The sequence below is a fragment of the Peromyscus maniculatus genome, chromosome 10 (assembly GCF_049852395.1).
Source record: "Peromyscus maniculatus bairdii isolate BWxNUB_F1_BW_parent chromosome 10, HU_Pman_BW_mat_3.1, whole genome shotgun sequence".
NCBI lineage: Eukaryota > Metazoa > Chordata > Mammalia > Rodentia > Cricetidae > Peromyscus > Peromyscus maniculatus.
This window is the reverse complement of record NC_134861.1, coordinates 32,814,605-32,841,114: the sequence shown is the minus strand read 5'-3', so window position 1 is coordinate 32,841,114 and position 26,510 is coordinate 32,814,605. Positions and strand designations below refer to the sequence as shown.

Below are 26,510 nucleotides of genomic sequence, written 5' to 3'. Positions count from 1 at the left end.
TGTCTCTGTTGTTTCTAGAATTTTGGAAGTTGCTTACAATGCACTTCCTGTCTACTCAAATAGTATTATATATTTCTGAGGTCTTTGATGTAGTTAAAGACTAGATAATTATATAGTTTTCCTTAGTTATGATACAAATGGACTAGATATTATAACTGTAATTCTTGCTTGATAACTGTTTAGTTATATGTAATTTTACTATGTTAAAGTTAAAACCTTCCTTTTTGATTAGACAGAAAAGGGGAAGTGCTGTGGGATGGTCTTTCTGTATACTGTGAATATGTCTTACTACCATGGATTAATAAAGAAGCTGCTTTGGCCTATGACAAGGCAGGATAGTGCCAGGTGGGAAAGTTGAACTGAATATAGGGAGAAAGAAGGGTGGAGTAGAGGCAGATATCAGCATGCTGCCCAAGGAGCAACAAGATGCCAGCAGACCGGTAACACCGTGGCCACATGGCAACACATCACTTTATAGAAATGGGTTAATTTAAGATGAAAGAGCTAGCTAACAAAAAGCCTGAGCCATAGACTAAACAGTTTGCAATTAATATAAGTCTCTGTGTGTTGACTTGGGATCGAGTGGCTGCAGGACACAGGAAAACTTCCAGCTACATCTTCATGTATGATGTTGGTCATAACCTGAAGGAGAATCCTGTACTCTGCCTTGCCACCTCTGGAGCTGAGAGCTCAGAGCATGGGCATTCCTGGTCCCTGGTTCCTAAGCTGCCTCTGGAGCCTGCTTTTTGGGTCTCAGGCACCTGCTGTCTCAAGCATAGCACCTGGGGTTTATTTAATGGGTTTGTTTTTGTTTTATTTTTATGTGAATGAATGCTTTGCCTGCATATATGTATGTGTACCAGGTGTGTGCCTGGTGCCTGTGGAGGCCAGAAGAGGGTGTCTGATCCTCTGGAACTGGAGTTATAGATGGTTGTGAGCTGAAAGGTAGATCTTCTGTAAGTAGTAGACACACCAGGCAATCAGCATATATTTACTGAGCACTTGCTATTTGCCAGGGGTTGCAAAGTGTGTGTTACCCCATTTTTTGCTGGACTGAGAAATCGGGTCAGGAGACAGAAGAGACAGGTTCAAATTTCATGGCTAGGGAATTACAGTCTTAGGATCTGACAGGGTGTGTCTCACTGAAAAGATCACCCCATTATTATAATTGTATTCTTCATGTTCAGCTTGGTAGAACTAAGGGGAAATGGAGTGTTTAAAGTAATACATGTAGCATTTGAGAGTGTGATTCCAGCTCACTTCCCACATGATTCAGATGACACCAAGAATCACCTCAGCATTCAGAACTCTACATGTGCTTAGTGTAATGCCTAATCCCTTCTCTAGCCTTACAGTAGTAGGTGCTCTTGTTAAGCCATCTCTCCTGGCCCAATCCCCACTTGCTTTGTGACTAGACTATATTAGTGAATGTAACATGAAGTCTAAATAAGCTTGCATTCTTCATCTTGGGTTTCACACACTGGTAATTAGTAATGAGGAGGGCTTTCTGTTTGGTAGTTGATGATCAGGTTGGGTACCAATATCAGCACAGGTGTAGAATACTACAGCCCAGCCTACATTTGAATGATACTTCCTCATTTAATTCCAGCATATACTGGATGATCTATGGTCAGTATACAGACCTATGACCATGGAGATAATGGTTGGTATTATAAGTCCCTGAATTCAAGAAGTTTTGTTATACAGGATAACTTGTGGCAGTAGCTGACAAAAAGTTATTACCCTGAAGAACATGCATATATTCTTTAAGAAAAAGAAAATCACTGCTTAATTAAAAAATAATAGTATGTAACACTAATTGAGAGCTTCTTTTGGCTGGTGATAACTATAAATTTTATTGAGTAAAATGCCTGAAACAAGGCATGGTTTCCTTGTTTTTGTTTGCTTGTTGTTTTTGTTTGCTTGTTGTTTTTGTTTGTTTCTTTTTTTGTTTGTTTGTTTTTCGAGACAGGGTTTCTCTGTGTAGCTTTGCACCTTTCCTGGAACTTGCTTTAGAGACCAGGCTGGCCTCGAACTCACAGAGATCCACCTGCCTCTGCCTCCCAAGTGCTGGGATTAAAGGTGTGCGCCACCACCACCTTGTTTGTTTCTTAACTAATCCCATTCTTCAGGACAAGTCATTATAAAATGAAGTGGCTTAGAAGCCTTTGCCTACCTTCCCACACACCAGGCAATCAGCATATATTTACTGAGCACTTGCTATTTGCCAGGGGTTGCAAAGTGTGTGTTACCCCATTTTTTGTTGGACTGAGAAATCGGGTCAGGAGACAGAAGAGACAGGTTCAAATTTCATGGCTAGGGAATTACAGTCTTAGGATCCTACGGGGTGTGTCTCACTGAAAAGATCAGAACTCTACATGTGCTTAGTGTAATGCCTAATCCCTTCTCTAGCCTTGAAGGCTCTCCATCCATTCCAACTGATTCCCAGGACTTATTCTCTAGTGTTCCTTCTCAGGAAGCTGCCCGAATTTGGGCTGTAATACAGGCATGGAGCTCCACCCTTTCTGGTCTTTCCTGACCACACCTGCAGACGTTTTAGTTTTGCTAAGAGTCCCCTTACATATGATCTTCCACACTTTGCCCATGGGAGCCAGTGTACTTTCCTCTTCTGTTTCCCAGAGAAACTTCCTTTGAAGCCTTGCTAGTCTAGAACCCAAATTCAAGAGTGACATCCCCAGCTGGAGTATCAGTATGTCAGTATGTATGTGCATTCTCTGTATCTCATTAACAGCAAAAATAGTGAGACTCTTAGGAAAGAGCATGAGTTGGAATTAGTCCATTAATCTGACAGTCTCCTCTATGCTTGATTTTAATTTTAAAATTGGATTGCATTGAATTTTCAACATTAACTATTGTGTTCAATTAATTTTAAATAGTGAGAAGTAAAGTAGTCTAATATAAGAAAGCACTACTCTGTTCTTAGACTAGAAATGATACTTGATTTTACATAACTAAAGAAAAAACCTTCTTTAGAATATGCTGGCTTCCCACCTTTTTTCTAAAAATGTGATTTACAAAATTTACCAAATCAGTTTGGATGTCAGCATTTTCTGTAGCTTTTTCCAGACCACATTCCCCATTAGGAATTCAGAGTGAATTTAAGGAGTTTGAGAACTGGATTTGTTTGTAAGACGAGAATTTAGACACTGACACAATTTTAGATAGTCTAAAGCACATTGTTCTACAACATCGGGAAGTAGCTGAAGATTGCTGTCTACCCCTGGACAAGCCAGGCCCAGTGTCTTATATCATATCATTTGCTACTGAAATTTTAATTTTTTTTTTTTTTTTGCCTAGGTTCGATTCTTTTTTTTTTTTTTTTAAATTTTATGTATTTTATTTTACAATACCATTCAGTTCTATATATCAGCCACAGGTTCCCCTATTCTCCCCCCTCCCACTCCCTCCCCTTACCCCCAGCCCACCCCCCATTCCCACCTCCTCCAGGGCAAAGCCTCCCCCGAGGACTGCAATCAACCTGGTAGACTCAGTCCAGGCAGGTCCAGTCTGAAATTTTAATTTCTGTCAGGATTATTTTTAATGAGAAAAAGCTGAATACCAACTGACCAAAAGAACTTGAATTATCTCTTTTATCTAATATAATCTTAATTTATTCATCTTTAATTTACAGAGCAGTTTGCCTGGTAATTTGGCAGGCATTAGTTTCTTACCTAAGGTACTACTTTAGTGGATTTTTGAAGAACTCATTTTTTTTCTCACATTCCATGATCATAGAGGCCTGGGTTTTCTGATTGAGCAAACATTATTCTTTTTATTAAACAAAGCAATGCATTTTGGGATATTTGAATTTATAAACAATAATAAAAAGCAGTGAATGAAAGATGACGTGGATCCTGCATGTGAGATGCATTTGAAGGTGTGTATTTTAAGATTCTATGTGGAACACTGCAGGGAAGCCCTTTAGTTGAGTCAATACTAAGATTGTACACAAAGTGCTTTCTCTTATGTGAAACTTGACCAAATTCTGTAACCTACTCACTTCTCATTCTGTACATGTTAAATGAAAAGTGTGTTGCTCTACTTCCTTTAAAAAGTGTTGTTAAAGGAGCTGGTGAGACAGTTTAGCTGGTAAAGGCACCTGATGACTGAAGTTCAATCCCCAGGATTCACATGGAGGAAGGAGAGAACCAACTTCTGTACGTTGCCCTCAGACACATGCTTCATGGAAGGTACATGCACACATATCTGTGTGTACACACACAGACACACAGTGCACACACATAAAATAAACACATAAAATGTAAGAAAAATAAAATAATTTACAAGTGTTGGTTAATGTGAGTGATCACGGTGGAAAAGAAAGGTCATTCTGATAGCCATTCTGCAGGCTGGAAGTCCATAGTTCTCAAATCCTAAATGGTTAAAAGATGGTTCAGAGACTGTAGAGATGGTTCTGTGGTTAAGAGCACTTGCTGTCTCACAGAGGACCTGGGTTCTGGTTCCCAGTACCCCTATGTAAGATCACAACTACCTGTAGCTCTAGTTCTAGGGGATCTGACACCCTCATCTGTCCCCCACAGGCACCAAGAAAGCAGGTGATACAATACATACATACATACATACATACATACATACATACATACATACGTATGTACATACAGGCATACAATAATATAGATATAAAAATAAATTGAAATAAATAAACCTTTAAAGATGGCGTGGCAGAAGCCACCAGCCTGGCACAGTAGTGGTTAACTGGCCCTCGTGCACACAGGTTTCTACGGTGTGGGTGATTTCTCAGTCTGCAGTGTGCTCGGCACCCTCTTTTTGTCACTGAGACACAGAATGACAAGATTCTGAGCTTGGCCTTAAAGCAAGTCTTCGTCTGGCCATGGACCCATAGGTTCGGTACAGGATAGACTGTGTTTGGAGACAGAGAAAGTGTTACTCCCACCAAGCGAGAATAAGATCACTACCACAGTTTTTTAGACAAATTTGTAGCAAATTTTATAAAATACTGGCCAGGACAATGGACATTAACCAGGTCCATAACAGAGAATGGCTACAAATCACGTTAGCCCAGGTCTTATAAAGGCAAAACCCACAAGGCTACATACTTCCTTCCTTTGTCCAATCAGGGGCAATCATACATTTTGATGTGTCTACTGTCAGTTAAAGATTTAGAGAGCACATGGGCAAGTTTGTGAGAATATAAAATCCTATATAATTCTTGCCTATATATCTCCCACCTACATGTGATCAAGCATATCCTGTGCAGTTGGGGCAACTAACTTTGTTTACAGAAGTGAAAACATGTGGCTTGTTATCTTACGTGAACAACAGCCCCCACCATTCCAGGAAGTTATCTTTCCTTGGGCAAGTAGGGCTTATAAGTTAGAGGCATTTTTGTTTTATAGATCTCTTAGGCACAGTAATTAAAACTTAAAACATAACTTTAACCCTCACAAAAGAACTGCTTGTGTGTGTGTGTGTGTGTGTGTGTGTGTGTGTGTGCGCGCGCGCGCGCGCGTGCGCGCACACACGCGCGCGAGCTGTTCCAGAGGACCTGGGTAACTTCAGTTCCAGGGAATATAGTGAATCCAATGCCCTATTCTGACCTACACTGTCACTGCACACAAATGGGGCCCATGTGTGCTCAGGACACACATACATATAAATATTTTTTAAATGTTGCAAATTAAATTCTATAACTTTTTAAACAATAAATGAGTAACAGGATCAGCATATTCCTTAGACTTTGTCATATTTGAATTTTTAATATGATCTTTTCACTTTTCATGGACATTATTGTCACAACAAAATTCTACTTATTTGTTTTTGTTGTAGTTTTGCAGTGATAACTCTTTGGGCATAATTTTTAACTTCATATTTTGTATCAAATTTCTTTAATTGCTACTGATACTTATCTTTGATGGGATGTTTTGTTTGTTGAGTCAGAGTCTCATGTAGCCAAAGATGGCCGCTAACTTGCTATGGATAACCTTGAACTTCTGGTTCTCCCATCTCCACCTCTGGATGGTGGGGGTTACACACATGTTTATGCAATATGAGGATCAAACCCATAGTTTAGTGCACATTGAGTCACATCCTGCGTGTTATCTGATGGGTTTTACAGGGAATATATAGGCATTATAGTATTGATACTTAGAGAACTTAAAAACAAGAATTTCTCCCAACTAGTGGTAATCATTTTTTACTCTAGAATGCCCTAAGGATGGCTTTCTGACTTATTTCTTTCCTGGACAAATTATAAGATAAAGTATCACTTTTCTCGTGTATATGGAGTGTGTGGGAATTGGGAAGAAGACATTCTGAAAGATGCCAAGTCACAAGAGGCACCAACTTACTGTATCTGGTTAAAGACGCTACTTTGGTGCCTATTGTCAGCTAAAGATTTAGAGAGCACATGGGCAAGTTTGTGGGAAAATGAAGTCTTATATTAGGATGCTGATCTTCATTGTTTTTCTTTGCTACAGAAATCCCACATTGGAACATGAGTGGCTCAAGTTCTCACTGTGTGACTATAAATTCGTATCATGTATGAGCTGCTTTGAATCCTGAACCCCACATTCAGGATCCAAAACTTCAAGATAAGTCTGGACCCATCTTTGAAGAGGCTGAGCATGGGAGTTTTTATGTATTTGGGAGAACATGGCTTTTTCTGATAGTCCCTTGTTATTTCTGGCTGCCGGCTTGAAAGGGCAGAGTTGGGGAGGACAAAGGATTTACAGTACTGAACTTTCAATAATGTGTTGATGTCAGGAAAAGAGAAGAGCCATTTCTGATAAGAAACAAGTGTTAATTTTAAGCAGCTGTGAATGTACTTTCTGTGATGACTCCTGCACAATAACAGTAGAGTAATTCATGGGCTGTGAGTCACAAGATTAGTGCTAGTAACCAATCCCTAAGTGAAACCAAAGAGAAAAGGAAATGCTGGAGGAGGTGACCGAGGTCAGCCCTGGAATGGAACACAGAGTCCTTTACAATTCAGTGTCCTACCCCAGGTGTAGATTGGGCGGTGGCTACTTCCCCTTCAAGTCCTCATGCCCCCACCACCATACTGTGAGACAACACTTACCAGTACTCTTGAGAGCAGCATGGGTCAGAATTACTCCCAAATCAGAGCTTGGGAAATAGTATTGAAAATCGTGAATCATTACTGGTATCCAGCTGAACCCAGTACATTCATTTTGATGCTTAGAGGTGTGTGTGTGTGTGTGTGTGTGTGTGTGTGTGTGTGTGTGTGTGTGTGTGTGTAATCTGGTTTTAAAATTTCATCAACATTTGGCTGATATACTGATAAAACTGCTTGAGCTTATAGAATTGTTTGACAGCATAATATTTTATTGTATTTATTTTTATTTTATTATGCATATTTTCTGGGGAATTCTGCAATTATCTAGTATTGAGTTAAATTAGAAAGTTGAGTACTTGACTCAGGGTTTAAGTTGGGCAATTAGTGTTGGAGTATATGTAACTTTAAGTCCTATGCATACAGAGTATCTTTTTTCCATTTTCTTTCTTGAGAAAAATTTCTCTGTGTAGCCTTGGCTGTCCTGGAACTCACTTTGTAGACCAAGCTGTCCTTGAACTCACAGAGATCTACCTGCCTCTGCCTCTCAAGTGCTAGGATTAAAGGCTTGTACCACCACTGCTGGGTGAGTATTTTTATTCAAAGAATGATCTGCACATTCTTATTTTCCCAAAGGCAGTTAGTGAAGCAAAAAGTTGAGAACCTGGACTCATGTTCAGAACCTGGATTCATGTTCAGTTCTTTCATATGAATTTGCAATTAAGTCACTTTATCTCTCATCTTTCTTATTCCACTTTCAAAACATATACATTAATTTTGACCCCCTTGTTTCCAATGGGACTCCACTCACATATATAATGTTCTGTGATAAAACCTTAAAATATCAGAGGGAAGTGATGTATCTAAGGCTTTGTCAAACTGCAGTACAGTTCTCTGTGTAAATAATGGTGGAGACATTGCATAGAGTAGAATCATGAAAATGACTATTGTTAAGCATTTTATCTTCATACATATTCATATTTTTAACATGTATTCATTCATATTTGGTAAGTATCCACATGCTAAGGTTTATAGGTGTCTTTTTTAGATTCAGTCTCTTAGTTACAGCTTAAAAGTTCCAGGATTGAGACCATGTAGGAATGGACGGGGCCAGTACTATAATAATCATATATATATATATATATATATATATATATGTATATATATATATATATATATATATATATAAAATGATTTCTCTGATTTTGCATAATGTTAAAATCATACTCTCTGAAAATGAAACCCTAGCTGTCCTTTAAGATAAGCCAAGATGACAGGCTGCCTATGAAAATAACATCTTTTATATTTTTAAATTTTTTAAAATTTATTTTACATAGCAACCACAGATCCTCTCTCATCCCTCCTCCTGCTCCCCGCAAGCCTCCTTCCCTAATACCCTCATCCCCTCCTCCAAAAGGGTAAGGCCTCCCATGGGGAGTCAACAAAGCCTGGTACATTCAGTTGAGGTAGGACCAAGACCCTCCCCACCACATCAAGGGTGAGCAAGGCATCCGACCATAGGTAATGGGCTCCAGAAAGGTCTGCTCATGCGTCAGGGATAGAACCTGATCATACTGCCAGGGACTCCTCGAATAGAGCAAGTTACATAACTGTTTCTGGTATGCAGAGGGCCTAGTCCACCCGGTCCCATGCAGGTTCCACAGCTGTTGGTCTAAAGTTTGTGAGTTCCTAAGAGCTTGGTTCAGTTGTCTCTATAGATTTCCCCATCATGATTTTGAATCCTCCCACCCTTGCTCACATAATCCCTCTTCCCTCTACTCGACTGGAATCCAGGAGCTTAGCCTGGTGCTTGGCTGTGGATCTCTGCATCTGCTTCCATCAGTTACTGGATGAAGGCTCTATGATGACAGGGTATTCACCAATCTGATTACGGGAGTAGATCAGTTCACGTCTACCTACTACTGCTAGTATTCCAATCTGGGGTCATCCATGTAGATTCCTGGGAATTTCCCTAGCACCTACTAGAAACCTAGTAAGGTTTCTCCCTTACTCCACAATGTCTCGCTCTATCAAGCTATCTCTTTCATTGTTCTCCCACTCTGTCCCTCTCCCAGCTCTACCATCCCATTACCTCATGTTCTCATCCCTTAGTCCCTCCCCTCTATTGCCCACCCTCATTACCAGTTTACTCATGGAGATCTCATCTGTTTTCCCTTCTCAAAACAATCCATGTGTCCCTCTTAAGGTCCTCCTTTTTACCAAGCTTCTCTGGAGCTGTGGGTTATAGTCTGATTATTCTTTGCTTTATATCTAGTATCCACTTATGAGTTGAGTACATACCATGGTTGTCTTTCTGAGTCTGGGTTACCTCACTCAGGATATTTTCTAGTTCCATTCATTTACCTGAAAATTTTATGATGTCTTTGTTTTTGACCACTGAGTAGTACTCCATTGTGTATATGTACCACATTTTCTTTATCCATTCTTTGGTTTAGGGGCAGCTAGATTGTTTCTAGGTTCTAGCTATGAATAATGCTGCTATGAACATAGTTGAGCAAGTATCTTTGTGGTATGTTTGAGCACCCCTTGGGTATATGCCCAAGAGTGGTATAGCTTTTTCTTGAGGTAGATTGATTCCCAATTTTCTGAGAAGTCACCATACTGATTTTCAAAGTGGCTGTATAAGTTTGCACTCTCACCAACAGTGGAAGACTGTTCCCCTTGCTCCATATCCTCTCCAACATAAGCTGTCATCAGTGTTTTTGATCATAGCCATTCTGACAGGTGTAAGATAGAATCTCAGAGTCATTTTGATTTGCATTTCCCTAATGACTAAGGATATTGAGCAATTCCTTAAATGTCTTTTGGCAATTTGAGGTTCTTCTGTTAAGAATTACCTGTTTAGATCTGTACCACATTTTTAAAATTGTATTATTTGGTATTTTGAGGTCTTGTTTCTTGAGTTATTTATATGTTTTGGAGATCAGCCTTCTGTCAGACGTGGGGTTGGTTAAGATCTTTTCCTATTCTGTAGGCTGCTGTTTTGTCTTATTGACTGTATCCTTTGCCTTACAGAAGCTTCTAAGTTTCAAGTGGTCCCATTTATTAATTGTTGCTCTCAGTGTCTATCCTACTGATGTTATATTTATGAAGTGGTCTCCTGTGCCAATTCATTCTAGGCTACTCCCTACTCTCTTTTCTATCAGGTTCAGTGTAGCTGGATTTATGTTGAGGTCTTTGATCCACTTGGACTTTAGTTTTATGCATGGCAACAGATATGGATCTATTTGCAATCTTTTATATGTTGACATCCAGTTATTCCAGCACCATTTAAGTCCTTGAAGAAAGAACGTGAAGAAGATATTAGAAAATGAAACTATCTCTGAAGCTCATGGATAGGTAGAACCAACATAATAAAAATGGCAATCTTACCAAAAGCAATTTACAGATTCAGTGCAACTCCCATCAAAATCTCAACACAATTCTTCACATATATGGAAAGAACAATACTCAACTTCTTATGGAAAAACAAAAAACTCAGGATAACTAAAACAATCCTTTACAATAAAGCAACTTCTTGGGCATCACCATCCCTGACTTCAAGCTCTACTATAGAGCTATAGTAATAAAAACAGCTTGGTGTTGGCATAAAAACAGATATGCGGACCAGTGCAATAAAATTGAAGACCCTGACATCAATCCACACACTTGTGAACACCTGAATTTTGACAAAGAAGCCAAAAAAGAGTAGCATTTTAAATACAGAGCAGTGCGTACAAGTTCAGATAGTTGACTATAGCCTACTTCTTTAGAACGAAAACAGAAGATAGCTCAAGCAACAAACTGCCTTCTTTCTTTAGAAAATAATCCCATTTACTATAACCTCATTACAAAGAATAGACTTGCATCTTTGAAGTATATCTGAAAGGAACAGACATAGAGGACAGGAGATCTTCATTGCTGAGATAAGTGACAGTAGTGTAGGCTATTAAAACAGAGTAAAGAAGAGCCATGTTAAGGTAGCAGCTGACATTTATTGAATATTGTCTGTTTAATAGGGCATTGAAGATTATCTGTGTACTTGTGTATGATGTGAGACCTGCCATTACCCTCATTTTGAAGATAAAAAGTCAAAGTCTGTAAGAATGTTTACAAGGTCATACACACACATGCCAGCTTTCAGACTCGGGACCTGTATGCAAAAGCCACTCTTAACCAGGATGCTATGCTGCCTTTAAGAATTTAAAAATAGATTTATAATTTAGTTAGAGGAGCTAGTGACATCAAGTCTTGAGTCTTACATCCTAAATTGTTTAGTAAGTGGCCCCAACATTCAAGGAGTTCTAAAATTGAAAGAAAGAACAAACAAAAAAATAAATAGAAAACTGAGGTACAAGGCAAGGAAAACTGTCATTGTTTTCCTTGTAGACTGGAATAAAATCCGAGGAACAGTAGTTCAGGGCAGGGGCAAGGTGCTCTTGATAGGGGGTTTATATTATCTCTCCTGCTTTGGCTGGCTCTGGTCAGATGCACAGCTGTAAATCAGGGTTAATATGTTAATATAATAGAGTCCACTCAGGAGAAGGAAGGGCACCAGGCCAGGTAGGCCATTAGAGAATGGCCAAACTGGGTTAGAGTTCCAGACAAAAGAGTAATTTTACTAAGATTGTTTTTTCACCACGACAGCTTCTGCTTCTGAAGAGCATGGCATCAAGTAGTGGTGACATTAGATGCCCAAGGGCTATGGAGTAGAAAGATTAATTTTCGTATGTACCTACTTTGATAGGCTTGTTTCACATATATGTTATGGCCCAGTTTAAGTTGTTAGTCCCTTAGTTTTTAAACTATATGTTGCATAATACTGACTGTAGATTTCATATGTAGATATTTTGCGTCAAATAGCAATGAAACAGGTTTAATGACTAAATGTGTATGTCCTTGGTACATCTTGTTCTTCCTTCCAACCCCTATTTTCTGAGAATCTCAAGCAAGACTATTAACTTTATGATACAGATAACCTGCCCTTCTTAATCTTGTGCTCCACAGCTTTACCTTATCAATTGTAATCAGGAATGATCTAAAGGACAGCCCTCTGAAGATAATTACTTTAAAACAACAAATTGTAAAGACAGTAAGAAAACTGGGGCTCTTTGAGAAGTCCATACTCAGATTTAGGGTGTACCTTACTCTTCCTAGGTGTCTCTGTTTCTCTTAACTTTCCTACCTAAGATCTCTACTAAAGTATCTTTAATAAACTCTAACTTTTCTTCATAATACTGGCAAGTCTTCAAGTTCTTTTCTGTATTGAAGCCATGACTCTTGGGTTTTCCTGCATCAAGGTCTCTAACTTATTAATCGAATCCCCTTAAGCTGCTGAAGGTGACAATGTAGAGCTGCCTCTGTGACCTTTTTATTTGACCCATATGTTATTAGTAACTATATTGATTGGTTTATTATAGTTTTCTAAGTATCTCTTGGTATTGATTTTTAGTCTAATTCTTTTGCAATTGAAGGTTTTATTTTGCATGGATTTGAGGGCTAGAGAGATGCCTGAGCAGTTAAAAGTACTTGCTGCTCTTGCAGATGACCTGGGTTTTGCTCCTAGCACTCTCATGGCAGCTCACAACCACCTGTAACTCCAGTTGCAGGGCATCCTGTAGAAAACAAGGAAACCTTGAGATTCTGAATGGCTATGTTGTTGATATGGACATGACCCTGTCAAGGACCCTAGCCTCAGACCCAAAGGGAAATGACAAAGCCCCTTCCCCCACCCCTTGCCCCACCTGAGACTCAGAGGGAAATAGCTAAGCTTTCTCCCTACCCCACCCCCAGGCTCAGGGAAATGACAAAGCCTTCCTCTGGACCACATGGATGTTGATAGTGTATACAGAAAATGTCCACCATAGCTTTCTCCTCCAGATGTTTATGAACTGAAGACTGCTCCCTTATAGAGAGTGCTCCTGCAGGGATGAACTAACCCTGTCTCCTTGATCCAACTGCATATATAAACCCCGCCTCCCCATTTGTCTCTACACAATACTTGCACTTGTTCAGATGTATGCAATAACCACTTTCACATATGGTTGATATTTTAAAAAAATAATGATCTATGCCTATTCAAAATCAAAGTATGCATTCTGCAACTTTAGAGTATGATACATCTGACTATTGGGTTATGTGTCCAAATCTTATTCATCCTATAAATCACTTTGTCTAATGTATAAAGATATTACATTCCAGTTTCTCACTATGATTTTTCACTTCTGTTTTACTTCATCAATATCATTTAATATATAACTTTAGATCATGTTATTAGGTACATTAAAAAGAAGAATTACTATTGGTTACTATAGAGCTCAATTTTTAAATTTAATTTTATTTATTATTAGTGTTTGGGGTGTGCAGAAGCTCAAGTGTGCATGATATGTACATAAAAGTGGGTATGTGTGTGCTGAAGCACATACTTGGTCAGAGGACAACTATGAAGAGTCTGTTCTCTCCTTCCATGGGGCATTTAGAGATTGAACTTTCAACCGGCTTTCAGGAAAATGCTCTTATCTGCTAAGTTTTCTTGCTGGGCCAGAACTCAATGTTTATAATTTTTAAATATACCTATTTCTAATTATGTTTTTTCCTTATTTGTCACCTTTGACTACTATAGATAAGCCTTATATTGTATTGACATATTTTCATCTAATATATACTTAAAATCTCCTAATATTATAGCAATTATAATAGTCACTTAAACTCAGTTAAATATATCCGCATATGCCCTTTTCATTGTTCTTTATTCCTTCTTGTGTCTTAGCTTCTTCCACTTGAGAGTGGAGTATTCTCCTTTATATAATGTTGATAAAACTTATCTACATAAGATGGAAAATGTGGGGAAGTGTGTGTGTGTGTGTGTGTGTGTGTGTGTGTGTGTGTGTGTGTGTGTGTGTGTTAACAACTTTGAAGTTATCCTTCCATCTTCCTTTGGCTTCTCTTATTCTGGTTGCATGTAAAATGTGTTAAACAATTTTGTTAGAATATTTTGAGTACTTAAAAGTACAAAAGCTAAAACTAGCAGTACCTGTCCAGCCTATTTCTTTTATGGCTTATGGGGCTATCTATTTATGTGTATATATTTAGAGACTCATATGACTGTCATTTTTTATGGGCAAAAAGAAAACCTTCTCTGATCTCCCAAAACGTCTTTGTAAATTTCCTTCCCTAAATTATAAATTCACCTATAGAGCCTAGTTCTACACATAATACTCTGCCACTCTCCTCAAAGGGAATCTGCTGTCAAAACTTCCTGACAAACATCTGCTAAGAATGTTTCTGACCTCACTGGTACTCTGTAAGATTTCCAGAGGTCAGCTGCCTTGCTGATCTTTGTGGGTTATGCTGCTTTTTCAGGAATGTCTCAAAGGGATCCTGCTTGAAAGGAAAGATGCCATACTGTGACAGTTTGCTGCTTATAAAGAGAACAATAATGATCCCTGTCTTGTTCTTTTATCCAGCTTCAAACAAATGCCCTGTTTAAAAACAGAAATGGAGCAGATGAAGTCATCAACCAAAAGCCTCACCCACCACCGCCCATTTATTTTCTAGTCTAGAATGAATCTAATGATAAATACTTCCTAGAAAGTTTAAGGAGAAAACCATCTACCAATACACTAAATCTCCTATTCTCCATCTCTGAAACTGGATTGTTAGTGTCTGACGTGAGTTAGAGGGGTGTATTCAAGGATGTGCTGTTTCCCTGTTAGAAATACTGAGCTCATAATGAAAAAGAGGGAGTTAGGTTATAAAGTGCAGGGTGTCACCACAGCCAATCTAATATTTAATATAATTCATACTTTACCACCCATGGTGACATGGGCAGGTGTCATGGCAGATGAACTCTCATGGTCACAATCAAAAAGCCAAATGTGCTATTTTCATGACAGAATGAAGAATTTATATATGATAGGTTGTCTGTGAATGTATTTTTTAATTTCTCCTGAGAAATAATTTCTTAAAATTTCTCAATCTAAAATATTTAGGACAAAAATTGCATTTATGAGCATCATTTAAAATTAGAGTGATCCTCTGAAGAAAGTGTGACTCAAGTAGTCCAGGGACCTGGAGTTTTGTCATAAGGTGGGACTTTCTCTCCATAATGAAGTTCAAGTGTGGTGTTCTCTGTGTGGTCAGTAAATGCTAGGTGTTCCTTTGATAAAGGGAAGTGGAATGAGCGTGCTCACAGGGAGTGTGGCTTGGGAAGGTTGACACTGTGATCTCAGTGGTGCATTTTAGAAATGAAATTTAGGTCACAATCACCCAACTAAGAAGAGAATAATAGCTTATCATTTTAGAGTGGATCTCACACAGGAACCCATCCACAAGTGTAGTTAGCCATCTTGGCAAGAAGAGACTCAAAAAAGAAAATTGGTTGTCTCCCAAAAGCAGCTTGTCAGACTCTTAGACCCTGAAGAACTCACTCTCCACTCTGACTCCTGTGCCTTATCTAACCAACTGTGCATTCTCATTTCCCAGCATTGAGTTCTTCCATTTCTACTGGTCTTCAGAACAAATACATCCCCTGCTTCATCATATGGTTGATGAGTTAAAATTTCCAACTGCACAAGGATACAGTTAGGAAAAAAACTGTTTGGTGTGATGAGAGGCTTTCAGTGGATGGAGAGGAGCACAGTGACATTGAAATTAGAAACACTGGGCCTTCTGTTACCTAACAGTCAGCACTGGCTGCCACCCACCCACTCCCTCCCCCATTCCTCCATCCTCCACCCTCCAATCCCCACCCACCACCCCAGCTTCAGTGGCTTAAACTGCAAAATAAGGTCACTTTCACATTTGATGTGGGAGCTGCCTGGGACTTTATGTTCTTTTAGGAGTTTATACAGGTGCTTAGGCTGAGTGGATAAATCTGTTCTTATTTGGGTAAAGAAATTTGTCCATTTTCTTTCTTTCTTTTTTTTTTTTTCACTTTAATTCAGAAGTCATTTGTGTATGTGTGGTGGGGAGTTGTTTTGTTTTTTCCTCCCTTCTTCTTTGGGCTAACTGGAGAGCAAGTATCATTGACATTGTCTAAGGAATATGTTTCTTTCAGCTTTTGAGTAAGAAATACCAGAATGGCACTTGCTGCCAAGCCTGACAACCTGAGTTCAATCCCTAGGACCCACATGGTGGAAGGAGAGAACCTACTCCTGCAAATTGTCCTCAGACACCCTGCCCACCTCTCAAATGCTTGTGATTGAAAAGTAATGGAAAAGCATTTTTAACTAAGCCAATTCAATTATAAATTAATTAATCTCTAATTTAGTCATATCTTGACAAACAATAATAGATGCCAGCTGAACCTCATCCAAATTTCCATGGAACCAACAATCATCTAATGCAGTGCGTTCTTAGACTGTTCTAAAATTACTGCCTTTTTTAAGTGAAACATTGACCTTAAAAATATCCTCTACTGATAAAACGTATTAAAGTATGTACTCAGGTGCTCAGGAAGTACACTTGAGAAAGATTCGCAACACCTTGGTCCCTCAGACTGTCTTAGACTTCCTTAAGACCTTAGCTATCACGTTGTTCCTCTAACATCAAACAGTGAACAGGAGTATAAGAAATAGTTCTGATACGTTTTTACCTCTTTTCCTTCTTGTATTTCAGGAGCAGAGTAGTCATAGTCTTTTTTAAAAAGATTTAATTTTTTTAAAAAAATTATATGTACATGTACAGATATATGCATGTGAATGCAGAAGTGCCAGATCCCCTAAAGCTGAAGTTGCAGCTGATTTTGAACCACCAAATTTAAGTTCTCTGCAAGAGCAGTGCATGCTTTAACCATTGAACCATCTTTCCAGCCCCCACATTCTTTTTTTGAATAATCCAAGTTTTAAAGAATAAACCAGTATCAAATCTTTTCATCAAATACGTTGCAGTTAAGACTATGCAATTGTTTTACATAGCACAGGAAAAGAAATGAGCTGTGTACTTACCATATGCATAATAAATGTGCATAACTATTGTATGCATGGAAAAAGTAAGGGCAGGGTTGCTGTGTTCATAATATTTTGGTTAATCTGTTCAAGCCCATGCACATCATTATAGATATCATTTTCACAGAATAGTAACCATGGCCCACAGAAGTTACAGTTTCGTTTTCTACACAGTATCAAAAAGGATGAAAACAAGCTGAGGAGATGGCTTGGTATGAGATTATCTATTGTTTGTGTTGTCATGGTTGCGGCTAACTTCCTTGGGTTGGAGATTTCCTTCTAATACTTTCTTCAGGGCTGGATTTGTGGATAGGTATTGTTTAAATCTGGTTTTGTCATAACATCTGTCTAGGACCTTCTAGCTTTCATAGTCTCCATTGAGAAGTCTGGTGTTATTCTTATGGGTCTGCCTTTATATGTTACTTGGCCTTTTTCCTTTGCAGCTCTTAATATTCTTTCTTTATTCTGTATGTTTAGTGGTTTGATAATTATGTGGCAAGGGGAATTTTTTTTTGGTCCAGTCTATTTGGTGTTCTGTAAACTTCTTGTACCTTCATTGGCATGACCTTCTTTAGGTTGGGAAAGTTTTCTTCTATGATTTTGTTAAATATATTTTCTGTGCCTTTGAGCTGGAATTCTTCTCCTTCATCTATCCCTATTATTCTTAGGTTTGGTTTTTTTATGGGTCTCAGATTTTCTGGATGTTTTGTGTTAATACTTTGTTGGATTTAACATTTTCTTTGACCAATGAATCTATTTCATCTATCATCTCTTCAGTGTCTGAGATTCTCTTTTCCATCTCTTGTATTTTGTTGGTGATGCTTGCATCTGTACTTCCTGTTCATTTACCCAGGTTTTCCGTTTCCAGAATTCCCACAAGAAAACAGCTTGTGTTTTCTTTATTGCCTCTATTTCAATTTGTTAAGTCTTTAACTGTTTCCTTTACCTGTTTGATTGCTTTTTTCTTGGCTTTCTTTAAGGGAATTTTTCATTGCCTCTATCATCTTCATAAAGTTACTTTTATAGTTGTTTTCTTCTGTTTCATCTGCATTAGGATGTTCAAGTCTTGCTGCTGTAGGACCACTAGGTGCCATGGCTGGTGCCATGTTGCTCTTTATGTTGTTGATTGTATTCTTACACTGCCATTTACCCATCTGGGTTTGGGATAATCATAGGTACAGGTGTTGATTCTTGTAATGCCTTTGTTGGATGGATCTTTTGTGCCATTGTTATCTATTTCCTTTATTGTCTTTTGGCCTGAATGGCCAAGGATTCTGGTGATTGGCTGGTTGTCAGATCAAGTAAGGTTGTCTCAGTTGAAGTTTGTGGGGGGTTGGGTGCCTAAATCCAACATATCTTTTAGTTCTTCTGGCTGGTGCGTGCTTTACTTGTGCCTATGGAATCTGTTCTTCCAACTGTTGTGGGTTGTGTCTGTGCCTGTTCTTCTGCTTGTTCTTCCAGTTGGTGTAGGTGGTGCTTGAGCCTAAGAGACTGCTGACTTTGTGGTGGATGGTTGGCCAAGGGGAGGATGATGCGGTCAGTGGGTTTGGGCAGTCGAGTGGGTCTAGGAGGTTACAGAGTCCAGTGCATGGTGGAGGTGGTGGTGTGCCCTACCTGCAGGTCTCCCACCTGCTGGCCTGCCAATGGAGACTGCCCTTCTTTGTTTTCATTAAACATTTTTATTATTTTCAGCCTTTAAATTTAAGTTCTTCTGCTTTGATTAGGGTATAGGAATGGCATAGATACAGCATGCTTTGGAAAACATGGTTTTCTCAAAAGAGTTTCCTCTTGAAATGAGGTACCATGCTTTTCTAATGCCAAATTCGGTACACATGGGTCTATTTTTAGACTCCCTGTTCTATCCTATTCATTCATGTGTCAATTCTTGTCTTAATTATTTTATAAGTTTTTTATTATCTTGTATTAAGTGTTAGAAATATCCTTTTCCCTCATCATTTTTTGGAACATTGCTTGAAATTCTTGTCTTATTTTTAATGTATACTGTAGTTTATTTTATTTTATTTGACTCCTACCTTTCCCCCTATATTCCATCTTCTTATGGTGATTATAATAAATATCCAGGTTTTCTTAGGAAAGACTGAGAGCTTCATGATGTTGAATCTTCCTAAAAGCAGGCCTTTCTCTTTGTGCAAGTCTTCATGCCTTTCAGGAATGCTTTTGAAATATTCATAAATATAGCACATGTCTTGGGTGTTTTTCCAGAGATTCCATCTTTTCCTGCTGCCATGGTCAATGGATTCTTCCCCCACTTCATCTTCTAACTTGCTGTTTCACACATCTGAAGTTTACTGATAGCTGCATAGTAATTATGTATCTGACTACCTTACTAAATGTTATTGTTTATAGTGTTTTTAGCTTAATACCTTAGGTTTTCCATATGAAGCATAAATTATAATAGTTGTATTTCCTTCTTTAAACTCTTATACTTCTAACAATTTTTATAAATTCAAAACACCACTGTTAATTGCTCATCCACTCTACTATGGCAGATGTCTTATAAAAAATGTTTGCATGCAGCCCACAAAAGGATCTCCTGAGATTGACCTTCTCTGTCCACCATTTCACTAATATTTAAATAACAAGAAAAGATGGTCTTCCGGTTACATTGAGTCTATGTCCTTACCAGCTAGAAGTACTGTTAGATTGAAAATGTGTTTAGTATATCTCATCTGCCAAATATCAGCACTTAGCCTGGCCTGTCTTAAATATGCTCAGCATACTTTCACTACCTTCAGTTGGGAAAGTTACCTATCAAGTGTTGAATATCTCATGTGATGTGTTGAATGTAATATGATAATAATGGGTTCTTTGACATTTCTGGTCACAACACTAACTGAAGAGAGGATGGTACAGCATAGAAAAGATACGAATTCGTCATTCTGGAACTCTGTTCTATCTTCAGGTAGCTGAGTGACTGCCTCTGAGGCTTAAGAGGCTATGGATCCTCTTGAATCCTCCTTGGGAACTGGAGACTGCTGCAGGCTTTTTCTCAGGAAGCCCCAGCCCAAGCTGTCCTATAAATCTCCAGAAGTATGTGCCAAGGTAGAGAAACGGGGCTAAGAATGTGACAAATTTCTAGGCCCTGAAGGGTTTTACAGCCTAAAAGAGGAGCTAGTGAACTAAGGGACACAAAATACACTAATCAACAGATTTAACTTCATAGAGAATTAAATTCTATCGTGAGTGATGAGAAACAAACTAATGGATGGTACAGGGAGGATGCACTAGAGAAGCTGATCAGGGAAGGATGCTCCAATGACAGAGCTGAGGACTAAAGAACATGAGGAAGCTAGCATGGAAGGAGCATTCTAGAAAGAGCAAAAGTGTGACTCAAGGTTTGAACCAGGAATAAAGAAGGCCAGAATGCCTGGAACATTAGAGGGAGGGATGGTGACACAGGGGAATGACACCTGGCAGTGTGACTCCTAAGAAGGAGGGAAAAGTCCAATTCTACATAATGAAGAAAATTTCAAATTTCAAGTGTGGTTTCTCCTGTATTTATTCTAGCTTGGTTTCTATTGCTGTGATAAAACACTCTGATGGACAGCAACTTGTGGAGGGAAGAAATTGTTTGGCTTACACTTCCAGGTCGCAGTCTACCACTGAGGGAAGGCAGGACAGGAAGTTAAGCAGGATCCCAGCACAGGGCCCATAGAAGAATGATGCTTGCTGGCTCACTCATAGTCATGAACACCTGTCCAAGGAATGGTGTCTCCCACCATAAACTCTCTTAGTGAATTAATAGTCAAGACAATGCCCCACAGACATGCTCTAGGGGCCAATCTGATATATGGAATCCTTCAATTGAAGGTCTCTCTTCCCAGATGACTCTAGCTTATGCCAAATTGATAAAAAAGCTAACATGCAGAATACCATTTTCACACACCAATATAAATTTGAACAATTTAAGCTGAATCATATACTAAGTTGGAACTGTTGCCACACTTAAACTATTATAAGTAGAATAATCAAGACTGTACAGCTGGGGCCTATGAGTTAAAGTTCCCTTCTTTTCAGCTACTGTTGATATACTACAGTCTGATGAGGGAAGAAACCACACAGTCCAACTTCATGCATTTCATGAGGTCTTTCAGTGAGTGGCTTTTGCAGGAAGCTGGAAGAACAGAGCTAAGATCTTGACACTTTTAAAATATCATGCAATGATTTTCAAAGACCTCATACTGGAGCTGGCTCTTTCAGCCCAGTACTAAAGGCTCCTACTTACCAGGTAGATCCACTATTTTCCCTCTCAACTCCGTGACCAGGAAAGCAGGCTTTTCCGGTCAGGCTCCCACAGCCTCTGGCTTCTGATTGCTTAAACTGATTCAAGGAACCAGAAGGAAAGCAGCCATTTACTTTTATTACTAACCAGAAATTAGAACATCTATTATCCTGGTTACCACTCTGATGCCCTGAAGGGGTGGCCACCCTGCTTCCTTTGGGTATAGGTAGGCCACAGCTTCTGCTAAATTAGCTTTCACAATCCGCTGAAGTCAGAATCTCCCCAGGTTCATCGTACCACATACCACATTCTTAATTACATGGCATTCATACTTTTGTGAAAAGCGCCTTCAACAATCCTAGATTCAGTATAATTTGAGTATATTCCCATTTCTCTGAATCCTGCCTACAAAAGCCCATCTAACTAGATTTTATACCTCTTATTACTTGCATTGTTTAATCTCACTTGGGCTCTTTGAGTGTGCATTCTTCCTGCACAGCCTGCCATTGCTGAGGAGCCAAGTCTACTGAAGGGGATTTCTAGACAGTGACATAATCCCTATCCCACCCAAAAGGACTTCTTTGTTATTCATTTTCCTGGATAAAGTGCGCTGTCTTCCAAATGCTGTTGGTTTATCTGGAACAAAAGTAGAAGTCTCAAATGAGCCACTGAATGTCTGAAAACCTGCTTAAGCTCTGATGGTTCCTTTAGCGAAGTCGTTTCAGTAAACAGTATATGTGTTATAAGTGCTGCTGTGTCTAACATTTGTTTGTGGGTAGCATCCAGATATCAAGGAGAAATTTGATAATACATTGTAATATTTAAGCTTTTATTTTAAGAAGCGGGGAATGGTGGGATATTGCACATAATCCCAGTCCTTGAGAGTGAGAGGCTGAAGATCAGTCTCTGGCCAGCCAAGGATACATAGTGAAACCCTATAAAACAAACAAAAAATGATAGCTACCTCCAAAACAAAAGCAATGATTACATATGACTAGTCCTAACTTCTGATTTTACAGTAATCCACTGTCTTAACTTCATTATTACAGAATATCAAAATAGTTAAATCATTCATATTAAGAAAATTGTATGGTGGTTTGAATGAGAATGGCCTCCATATATCTGTATGTTTGAATACTTGGTCCTAGTTAGAGGGATGGAACTATTTGGGATGGATTTGGAGTTGTGGCCTTGTTGGAGGAGGTATGTCACTGGGGCATGCTTTGAGGTCCCAAAGGCTCACACCACTCCCAGTTAGCTCTCCCTGTGTGCCTTCTTCTTGCCTGCCTGCTGTCATGCTCCCCACCATGATGGTCATGAATGCTAACCCTCTAAAACCAAACATAAGCCCCAAATTAAATGCTTTATTTTATAAGTTACTTTGATCGTGGTGTTTTGTTTTTTTCAAAGTTGAAAAGTAACCAAGAAAATTACTAGGAAACTAAGGCAACTTGGGAAAATCTAAACCAATTATTATGATTAATTTTCTACTGCAAAACAGAAGACAGCATCTCTGTCCATATGTAGCTGTCACACTCTGAGTTCAGATAGACCTGGGTTTGAATTGGAGCTTTCCACTTCTAGGCCTGGTAACTAGACCCAAGTTATATGCAATCTGAGTCTCTTTGCTGATCTGCAAACTGGAGTCAATATTACTTCATGAAATTACATGAGAACTAAGAAAATAATGCACATGAAGTCTTCAGCACAATACCTTGCACCACAGAAGGCTCAATAAGTAATAGATATTATTCTAGGTGATTGTTAAGAGCTTTAAGAAAGCCTGTTGGTTTCCTTTAATTTATTCATGTGTATTCATGTGAGGTTAAAATGTAATGGCTTGACTCAATTTGAGCCTATAACTACAAAGCAGTTCATTTAGCTGCATAGCCTCCTCAATGAATTAGAACTAACATTTCTTAGAATTTAGAAGAGTTCTCCATGCTGGTTCTGCTTTCTTCAGGAATTATTTTAGAAGTCATGTCAATTGGTGTTTCTCTAAATCCTTAAGGGCTAAAGGTATATATAATATGAATTACTAAATGGTCTTAATAGAAAACCTGGAGCCAGGTATTGGGGTGAAAGCTGAAGGATCAGAGAAATAGAACAAGCCAGTCAAATTCTTACCTCTACAAAATCCTCAGCCTAAAGAGCAAGTGTTCCTATTTCCTCACACCTTATGTATCTTTCTCTGCCCTGATGTCATTTCTTGGGATTAAAGGTGTGTGTGCTTCCCAGTACTGGGATTAAAGGTGTGTGCCACCACTGTCTGGATCTGCTTCCAGTGGGGCCTTGAACTCACAAAGATCCAGACAATTTCTGCTCCTGAGTGCTAGGATTAAAGGTGTGTGCCACCACTGCCTGTACTCTATGTTTAATCTAGTGGCTTGTTCTGTTCTCTGATTTTCAGATAAATTTTATTAGGGTACACAATATATCACCACAGAGCATGACACCTAATATTCTTTTATGGTTTCTAGGTTCACCCTCATCCATGTGCTTATACCACATATACTTATACCACACACACACACACACACACACACACACACACACACACACACACACACACGCTTTTTTTTCTCCTATTGGTGGACATTGAAGTCACTCCCAGTATTTACTATTAAAATTCTGTGATTATTGAGCCTGGAGAGATGGCCCAGCAGTTATGAGCACTGGCTGCTTTTCCAAAGGATTTAGGTCCAATTTCCAGCACCCACATGGTGCCTCACTGTAACTCCAGTCCCAGGGAATCAAACACACTTTTCTGGCTTCCAAGGGTACTGCATGTATATGGTATATAGACATACATGCAGGCAAAACATCCATACATATAAAAAATAATTTGTGTGTGTTGGAGAGTGGGTAGCCGAGGTGTGCCACTGTGGGTGTGGAAGTCAGAGGACAACTTTCAGGAATTGTACTGTGTAGGTCCCAGGAATCAAACTCAGAATTGGAATGCATATGTTCCCAGAATTAGAGGATGTGTGTGTGTGCAAAGACACTCAGCTTTCTGAAGAATTTGTATTAGACTGCTCTCAAATAAGCCCTGAGTGGGTCTTTTTTTTTTTTTTTTTAAAAGAATGGCATTCTTTTTTTTTTATTTTACAATACTATTCAGTTCTACATAATAGCCACAGATTCCCTTGTTCTCTCCCTTCCTGCCCCCCTCCCCTTCTCCCCAGCACACCCCCCCCCATTCCCACCTCCTCCAGGGCAAAGCCTTCCCCCAGAATTGAGATCGACCTGATAGACTCAGTCCAGGCAGGGCCAGTCCCCTCCTCCCAGATTGAGCCAAGCGTCCCTGCATAAGTCCCAGGTTTCAAACGGCTAACTCATGCAACGAGCACAGGACTTGGTCCCACTGCCTAGATGCCTCCCAAACAGATCAAGCCAATCGACTGTCTTACCTATTCAGAGGGCCTGATCCAGTTGGGGGCCCCTCAGCCTTTGGTTCATAGTTCATGTGTTTCCATTCGTTTGGTTATTTGTCCCTGTGCTTTATCCAACCTTGGTTTCAACAATTCTCGTTCATATAACCCCTCCTCTTTCTCACTAATTAGACTCCCAGCGCTCTACCTGGGGCCTAGCCATGGATGTCTGCATCCAGATTCCTTGTAGTGGGTAGCTATTCCAGCTTGGATCTGAAAGTTCCAACCCCCATTGAGACTCTGGCAACTGTCACGCCTACGAGGCGGGGCCAAAGGAGGCGTCTGGAGATCCGAGACCTGGATGGGCAAGTGTGCTCTCTGTTCCTGGAGCCTAGATGGTGGAGGTTGACTGAGCAGAGCTCCAGAGAACACTGCTGGACTGCGATACACCTTCCCCAGACACACCCCCCCAGTCTATCTATTCCTTCATTTGTAAGTCACCCACTAAATAAATCTTCCTTTTAACTACGTGGAGTGGCCTTTATAATTTCACCAATAATTCCTCAGTCCTTGAATGGGGTTTCTGACCCAACTATTAGGGTGTTTGGCCATCCCATCACCAGAGTAGGTCAGTCCCGGCTGTCTCTTGACCATTGCTAGCAGTCTTTTGTGGGGGTATCTTTGTGGATTTCTGTGGGCCTCTTTAGCTCTTTGTTTCTTCCTTTTCTCATGTGGTCTTCATTTACCGTGGTCCCCTATTCCTTGTTCTCCCTCTCTTTTCTTGATCCAGCTAGGATCTCCCACTCTCTTTCCCTCGACTCTCACCCTTCATTGCTCCCACTCATGTCCAGGCTGTTCATGTAGATCTCATCCATTTCTTCATGTCTTTCTTGGGGTCCTGTTTTCCAGGTAGCCTCACTGGTGATGTGAGTAGCAGTCCAGTCATCCTTGTTCCACATCTAGCATCCTCCTATGAGTGAGCACATACCATATTTGTCTTTCTGAGTCTGGGTTACCTCACTCAGGATGATTTTTTCTAGATCCATCCATTTGCCTGCAAACCTCATGATGTCATTGTTTTTCTCTGCTGAGTAGTATTCCATTGTGTATATGTGCCACAATTTATTTATCCAAGGAATGGCATTCTTTTATCATCATGAAGGAAAGACAAACATGGCAATGGTATACTTCCAGTTTTACAATCTCACAACTATCCATGCTGTTTAGGAAGGAAACACATCAGTTAATAACCTCTTACAAGACAAATTATTGAATAAGACAATTAGAGCAACAAATTTTTTTTGTAAATTATTTTTCCATGAAAATAATAAAATCCAATTTTCAAGGTCTGACGAATCAAGCTATTAAAATTAAGGATATAATTTTAACAGAAATCAAAACAGAATGAAAACTGTTATATTTACATCTTTACATTACATAAAAATGATTTTTCCCTAACTGTCCCCAACTAAAAGCAAAAGAAAATCTACATGCTTGTCTTCCCAGTAAACAGAAACAGATAATAGAAGTTTACTAAGGACTTGTGATAGTTTATAATCTCTCACCATATGAAATCAGAAAACCCCAATGAACACATGGTTCCTTCAAAGAACCCTTCTCTAGGTAGCACATTGAGAACTCCAGCCATCTTCATTTTCCCATCTCAGTCCTGAGAAATGTATTTCTACCTTTTTTTTCTTTTTTCAGTGCTAGGGATGGAACACAAAGGCCTGGAGAATGCTAGTGCTCTTATCATTTAGCTACTCTTCCAGCCCCAGGAAATGTATTTCTCTTCCTATCACCCTAACAGTAAAAACTTCTTTGTCACAAGCTGTCAGTTTAGTCTTCTAATCTTTCCCTACCTCATTTCTGCT

General features: G+C 39.3%; 1 protein-coding gene and 1 pseudogene across 1 annotated transcript in view; one reads left to right on the top strand and one right to left on the bottom strand.

Moving 5' to 3' along the window:
* Acyp2 (acylphosphatase 2) overlaps positions 1 to 26,510 on the top strand; it is a 177,031-nt gene that overhangs the window by 95,043 nt on the left and 55,478 nt on the right. The gene's annotated exons all lie outside the window — the stretch shown is intronic.
* LOC102903662 (astrocytic phosphoprotein PEA-15 pseudogene) overlaps positions 1 to 26,510 on the bottom strand; it is a 29,815-nt pseudogene that overhangs the window by 1,307 nt on the left and 1,998 nt on the right.